The sequence below is a fragment of the Maylandia zebra genome, linkage group LG5 (assembly GCF_041146795.1).
Source record: "Maylandia zebra isolate NMK-2024a linkage group LG5, Mzebra_GT3a, whole genome shotgun sequence".
In the NCBI taxonomy this organism is placed as follows: domain Eukaryota; kingdom Metazoa; phylum Chordata; class Actinopteri; order Cichliformes; family Cichlidae; genus Maylandia; species Maylandia zebra.
Genome location: NC_135171.1, coordinates 41,376,470 through 41,384,446, shown reverse-complemented (window position 1 = coordinate 41,384,446; position 7,977 = coordinate 41,376,470).

Genomic DNA, 7,977 nt, shown 5'->3' with positions numbered 1-7,977 from the left:
GTGTGTGTGTGTGTGTGTGCTTGCTCGCTGGTGTTCAGGATTCCTTCTATTTATGGATCCCTGGCACTCGAATGCTTAGGCTGCTGCCCCCGCGACCCGGCCTCGGATAAGCGGTTGAAGATGGATGGATGGATGGATGGATGGCACTCGAATGCCTCGGTGTGTTTGCATGAGTGCAGAGTTACCTCAGAGACTGTGTGTGTGTGTGTGTGTGTGTGTGTGTGTGTGTGTGTGTGTGTGTGTGTGTGTGTGTGTGTGTGTGTTTGAGCCTGCTGGGAGCTGAGGGCCAAGACGGGGGTATTAGCTGGTGACATCTACAGCCGCGGCGTCATCCGTCAAAGCCCTGCTTGATCTCTGACTCTTTAATTTGCTAATTAGGCCACGAGACCCCTGTTTGTTTCCAAAGACCCCTGTTAGATACTCATCACTTTTACAAGATAATTCCCAGACAGCCTGGCACGCTGCTCACACCCCAGCTGGAAATCAGTCGCTCCTCGGCACATGCTGGCATTCCTTCAGCTCTCGGCAAAGACAGAAGTCCTGGAGGAGAGAGAGTCTCTGAATTCACATGTTTGTTCTCAAAGCCATTTTAAACCTGCAGGCAGGTATTTGTGTTGTGGATGCTGATATGAAGACAGGTAAGGACAAGCACAGCTGTGGTGGTGGGCGTGATCCCTCAGTTTAACTCTGGAATGTCAGAGGCAGTTCAGAGCGGGTTGTTATAATTCCTTATTATCAGGTTGTCCTAAAAGCTTCCGGAAAAGCTTTCAGTTCGTCCAACATGCCGCAACAGGAGTCCCAGCAGAGAATAGATGATTTAATCTGGGTATTTCCAGCCTTTGTTGGGGGGTCTGCGTGTAGCTAAAGCAAAGAGCCAGCGTTACTTAACAGAGGTCTGTGAACATGTTCCTGTTGTTTGTTCTTGCTATAGATCCAAACCTCTTTAAGAGGATATTTTTAGGCTTTTCCTTTTAATCCAAACTTGGATCTTTTGCTTACAAAAGTCAGTTTTTGTGTTCTTAAACCATGAAGTGGGATCATTGCTTTGATAAATGTCTGTATCAGCTGTATCTGTATTTCTCGTTTAATATTTTATTTATAGATTTTAAAGAAGTTTATTGTTAATTTTTAAGCTAAAAGAGATGAACAAACATGACTCCTTGTTATTTTTCAGCATGTAAACATGCTTTTGTTTCGCAGCATGAATATTTAATCGTTTCGGTATTAGCTGAAGGGGAACCATAAAACTACGAGGGCGGCTTTGGAGGGAGAAACTGATGATGAGATGAATCGAGTCTTCTTTAAAACAATCTCCCGCTGCCTGTTTGATTCATGCAAAGCATTAATGGATGAATATGCTAGCCTTGGGTCACGCCGGACAGCCGTGGTTGTTGCATTTGAAATGTTTCTGAGCAGGACTCGCAGTCAGTTTCCGTCCTCAAAGCAGCTTTGGAGACAAGCTGCCTCCCACCCGGGGACCAACACGAGCGCTTTGAAAGCGGTCGCCTGGAGGTCAGTGGTGTTGCATGGCAAGCATCTGGGCAAACAGTCGGTTACTGCAATTACTTGCAGTCTGTCACTGAATGCAAAAAATATGCAAAAAGACAAACTTTGGAGACGCAGAACGAGATCGTTTTATTACAAAGTTACAAGCTGTGAAACTACAGCTAGCATGTGTGTACATGCATGTACATCCTGAGCAGGGAACATCTAAATGAAGCAAATATAAAAACACAACAGCAGACACACTTTTATTGATCCGAGTCTTAATATGAGCCGTTTAACGACGCGGCCGTGTCCTTGGTGATGGCTGCAGATCCGCTCTCTCAGCTCGCCGTTCCCCAGATCTGTGATGCAACAGCCGTGCAAACGGGACAAATGTCTCACATGCAGTAAATCATAAATGTGTGTTTGGACTGAAGCTCATGAGAGCCATAATTTTTCTGCTTGATCACTGGTGCGTACGCACAACATGTACACACACGTGCACGTTCTTGTTTACCAACACAGCGCATCAGCATAAAAAATGAGCATATAGTAAGTATTATGGTGTGTGCAGTCCCCAGACACTTTATTAGGCACACATATAGGTGTGGGTTGGACCCTCGTTTGCCTGCAGAGGTGCCTTCAGTCTTCCTGACTTAGATTCAACAAGGTGCTTTAAACACTCCTCGGAGATTTTGTCTCAGTGGCAGGAGGAGGAGGACTTTCAGTAATGCATATTTAAAAAAGTCCTACCTTTTCTTTGTTTTTTCTTTTAGTTTTCTTTTCTTTTCTGCAGCTATAACCTGCAAACTGAAAAATGAAGCTAAACTGCTTCAAAATTTGACACCAGGCGGACCTGACAGAGCAAACTGGGACAGAGACCAGCTCAAAATCTGACCAGTTTTATTAGAAAATAATTTTGTGCTTTCTTGGGCGAGAAAATGTCTCCGAAAAACTCCAAAAACACCAAATAAAATGTCCGTCAGTTTTATTAAAAGACAAAATCATAAAAAAACAAAGATGTAACTGAAGAGCTTCACCAAAATAAGAGTCTCAGCAGGAAACAGGAAGTGTGCTTTGCTTTGTTTTGTAAAGATTCAATAAGAAAATACCAAATGTCTGAGACTGTTTTAAGTGTCACTCCGTGCACCATAGAATAGAATAGAATAGAATAGAATAGAATAGAATAGAATAGAACGCTTTCACTATACACGGGTGCAGGAGATACAGGAGGTGGAGGAAGTAGGTGGAGTTGTGCCAGAACTGAACTGTTTATTAGATATTCTTGAAAACGAGTGAATATTTTTAGACTTCATAACATTGAATTGATTTGTTTTGGTTGTTTGTGTCTGAGCAGTTTTATTGCAGCAGTCGCAACAATCAGCTGAGACACTGAGGAGGAAAGGGTGACTTGTGCTGTCCACTGCAGCTTTAAGGACATTTGCTGGAGCTCGATCTTGTGACATTAGTTTCAGGATTTTATTGCGTCTGTAAGAAGCTTCTCTTTGAAGCCGATTGTGTCGTGAGTTATTCGCTCGTTAGTCGCCACCATCAACCAAAAATGACGCGACATTATTTAACGTTTTAACGAACTGAGACAAATCTCTGCGAGCTTCATCTTTGTTTGCGTGGCGTGCTGATGAAGGGTCATGATAGCTGACGAGTCCGCGCCCCGGGATTATCGATGACCTGTGTAACTTGACAAATCGTCAATCAGCTGCCGGGAGTAACAACCTTTTATCTTGCGGTAGAAAATCCCCCGATTTTGTTTCCACTGTAGCGTTTCAGAGCATCTGAGCTGCGCTGTGACACCTCCAGGCCAGCTCCAGCATCACTTATCTTCCAGCACAGGCTGAAAACTCATCTGTTGGAGAAGTGCATCGCGTCCCCTTGTCCCCACTGAATCATATTCCCTCTCCCGTATCTCCCTCCCTCTGCTGGCTACAATATGCTCTTATCTCCAACTTAACAGAATCGTTTCTGCCTCTCAGCTCGGCTTTCATTTCTCTCCTTTCCCTTTAAAGCGCTGCTCTCTCTTACATGGTAATTCTCTGGTCACTGTAATATTGCCAGGATGCTCTGGCCTCAGTTACCGCAGCAGCCTAATGCCTCAGATCTTGTGTTTACAGCCGAATTTCAATTTCCTCTTCTTCATATTCAACTTAAAATCAGTCATAATTTTATCGCAGTGATTTTCCAACCATCCAAACACCCAAATCGTGACTGTTTGCACTGATTACTGCAATTATCACCTCCAAACAGTGGGAATGAACACAGTTTCTTGCCTGGTTTAATAGATAGTTTGCTCTGTTTTTGCAGCTCTTGCTGAACAGCTTCATCCTTGAATCTTTAACAGGCCGCAGCACAGTGAGCGGCCGAAGGAGATTCCTGCAGCCCAGTCACTGAAAGAATAAATGAATAGATGAAGTGGTTTGGCTGAGATGTGCCGCCAAACACTGCTGTGCAAAAGGCTTCCACCTACGGCCCTTTATAATTCATACTCCGTATATTTTTGAGACATCATGTCGTTTGTAAGGTCAGCTGCAGGGAGAGTGACTTATGGTCCAGTTTCTCTCGACTTAATTGCTCGTTCATGGTGCGAAGAACAGATCTGGAGTCAGATTAGAGTCTGAGTCTCCTTTTTGTTGATTGATTTTAGGATTTGCATCTCCAACTCTTTGTAATTGCTGAATGTTTCTCCCCATAACGAAGAATATCGGTTAGCTTAATCCAAATAATTAGAGGATTGTTAGAAAGGCAGGAGGCCGTGGCCTCAGTTCCACAGATGAGTTTATGTTTTTTAGATGAATGTTTAAAGTTTTTGTAATTCTTACACTGAGAAACACGTTTTCTTTGATGAACCTCTTCTCTCATCTTCAGCTCCTGTGAAACCAGGGTCCCAACGTCCCATATGAAGACTAGTTTCCAGTGAAGGAAAACCTTTATTATAATCAGAAGAAGGTTAGTTTGTGTCATGTTCATCTGGGAAAGTTAGAAGTCACTAAAAAGTCACAAGCGTAGCAGATTTCACTGATTATCAGAGAAGCACACAAAGAAAATGAAGCAGCAGGACTCAGAAATAGTTTTTGCTTTCAGAGTTGCACAGGGGGAATATGGTGTGCAGTGGCACAGGAGATGTGTGCCATAATTGGGTAAAAATTGCTAAAATTGTCATGGATAATGGCTCCAAAAAGGTACACCAGTCTATGGATACAAACTGAAACACAAAAAGTGCTGAAATAAGAGTGAAACCTAAGAGAATACAGGCGCATATAGAGGCTGTTTGAGACTGTAAGACAAACTGAAGCTTCCTTTTATCCTTATTGCTTTTACTGAAATGTAACATATGTGGTCTGTACATCACAAATGTTCAAGTTCACACTGTGTCCCGACGTCTCCCACCCAGACACCCTGTCTGTCCCTCGTTTAGTGCGCTGGGATCTGTTTATGTTACCTGCACACGACAGACCTGCTGACGAAACCTGAAGCGTACGTTCCTGTGTACGTGTACCATCACACACACACACACACACACAAAGGCATTAGCTTCAAAAACCAGGCACAACAATACAATCTGAAATCAATAAAACATAAACAAAACTGCACACAGACACACACATCCCGCCGTGTTACGCAGAGTCTCCGTCACATTAGGCCTTCTGTGTTTCTCTGCCCCGTTTCATTCTGTCAGGCCTGAGATGAAATATTAACGAGGAGGACGGCACCCTAACCCACATACTGTATCCTGCACTGCCAGTTTGACTCGCTGCTTTACAAGGCACACAAGCGGAAAACACACACACGTATTCATGTGTTGTGGGGACATCTAATTGACATAATGCTCCCCCTAACCATGAAAAATGAATACCTAACCCTAACCATAGCCCAATTGTAACCCTGACACTAAAACCAAAACTGCCATACCGGGATTCTGGTCCCCACAACTGCAGTAAACTTCCAACATTTGGTCCCCACAAAGATATGAATACACACTCACACACACAGAGGACATTGCCTTGCTTTTATTTAGTCACAGGACAGCCCACATTTATCCAAATCCTCAATAAGAAAACACAAAACCAGCCAGCACCCAGTCTAAAAAGAAGGTTTTCCATAAATGTGGCTGCGGCACGAACACGCTGGAGTATTAATGAAACAAAAACAAAGTATGCGGCGCGTCTGTAAGCCGCAGGATACGCCGACACCAAAGCTGCTTCGCCTCATCGACCTACAGATGCCCACCGAGGATGGAGACTTTATCTTTCTTGTAGATTGATTGAGTGCACTGTGAAGTTTTCCTATCACATGCTCATCAGATAATCTGACACGCTCTGAATACCTGCCATTCAATAATCAATTTACTTGCTATCTCTCAAATGACAACGTCGCAGCGTTCCTCTGCCTCGCCGGCTTTTCTCCCCAAACATCTGCTGCTCAGCAGCAACACACCGCCTACAGTTTCTCACATTATTACACGTTTAAAGCCAGCCGTCTCCCCCCTTTCCCTGCAGGACAATTACAATATTTAAAATATAATAAGTATATATTGGCAGCAAAATTGGGGAGCACTTTATTAGAAGGCTGAGAGGAAAGAGATGAGGAGCACTGCTGACGGTGTGGGAAGTGGCGGTGGTGCTGCTGGTGGCGGCAGGGCAAGCAAATCGGATTTGAAGCCTAGCAAAACAGGAGGGCTTTCCGGGAGAAGGGAGTTGTCACTTTTCATTAGATACAGCGGCACGGACGAGGCCCCGGCTCGCCTGACGCCTTCCCTGCATTCATAGTCTGAGACGGAGAGCTGAGCATCTGCAGACATTTGCCTTCTTCTCCCCTCCAGTGTGTTTGTGCGATTTTAGAGCCACGTGTCCCACCTCTTTCCCCCCGGCTCAGTTTCTTTGTGGACAACCTGCTTTTTTGTCTTCAATCTGCAGAGCTGGAAACGAGGGGACGTCACGGTGGACAGCCAGCTCCCTAAAAACGCAAGTTATTTATTTTGTGTGTAGACAATGTTCACTGGTGGGCGAGCACAAAATCTCCTGGCTGAATCCTCCGGACGTGAGCAGCTTCATTAGAAAGAGCAGCTCCTTTAAGTATAAACATGTTCAGTCACTCGTTAAGAAACGTCCAATCACCGAGCTTCAGATGTTGCCGAGCTGTCATTTGTGGATTTCTGAAGATGGCTTCAGAAGCTGAGCATTCCTGGAAATTTCCAGAAAATAGTGCGCTCTGTACTGTAGTGAGGTGGTTATGATTATGCACAGCTACAAACAAATCTGTAGAGCAGCTTTGCTTGATTCTCAATTCAAAATAATCCTTCTTTGTCTCCCTCTGTGTGAAACTGGCTGTTTTAGCTCCTCCCCCTTCAAGCCAACCTTCTGCTGTTTGGTTGCCCCTCCTAAACAGGAAGCTTGGGCAACAGGTGGGTTTGGAATTTAAGCTCTTTCTGACATCATCCTGATCCAGGAGTAGAAAGTACCGCCCACATTATTGGAGACAACGTTTAATCTGAACAGCCAGCATTAAGAAGGGAAGTAAAGAAAAGCAGAAGGTTCCTTTTGAAGATAAGGATAATTATTCTATGCAGTATAAATATAATACAATTTACTGCTGTCTCCTCTCATTCTTTATACTTGTGGCAGGTCTCGCTATGATCTTCTTCTTTCTCGGTCCCTCGCGCTCCGGCTCTTATACGCTCTCTGTCTTTGTCAGACTCGATATCCTTTATAGTGCTCTCCCCAGCCCTCCCCGGCTCTCTCGACTCCACTTTGTGCCTCCGCGGTGTTGGTTTACTCCTACTTCTCCTCTCATCCACACTTCTGTCATGTACCATCATGAATATTGAAACACCACCCCCCTCGGTAAAGATGGCCTGTCTCCCGACGTTAGCAGCAATGAATACCTCTTCCAGGGGCGAGTGTTTGCTCTGTGCACTCAGCACGAGCAGGCTGGCGGTCCATTTATTAGGTACAGCCGGAGTTCAGACAGTCAGGAGAATAAGAGCAAACCAGATTCGCACGAGCCAACCGGAGACACAAAGATGATGCAGGAACAAGAGGGAGGGGGTAATAAGGTGAAGGTGAACTTGGTCAAAACGAATGCTTCTGTGTGGACGGGGCTCCTAACCTCCTCTGTGCACAGTCTGTGATGCTAACACAAAGCTAGCAGCAGCATGCTGACCACGGCCGAGCAGCAAAGCCCGAATATTCCTCTAACTTCCTTTAACAGTTGCCCGCCTCTTTCCTTTGCTTTTCTGTCATCTTGCAGATACTCAGCATCACCTCAGCTCCATCTTCCTCAGGACTCCAAAGACAGTGAGATCAGCCTCCCTGGACCTGCTCCTGCAGTCCTTGACCACGTGAAGTCGGCTGGCCTCTGCCTAAAGCTCTCAGTACAGCAATTTTACTCCACGAGCAGTAAAGTTGTGTTTTGCTGAATGAGGAGGCTTTTTATAGCCACTTAAAATTCTTTCACTTTGTGCTTTTACTTTTCGTTGCA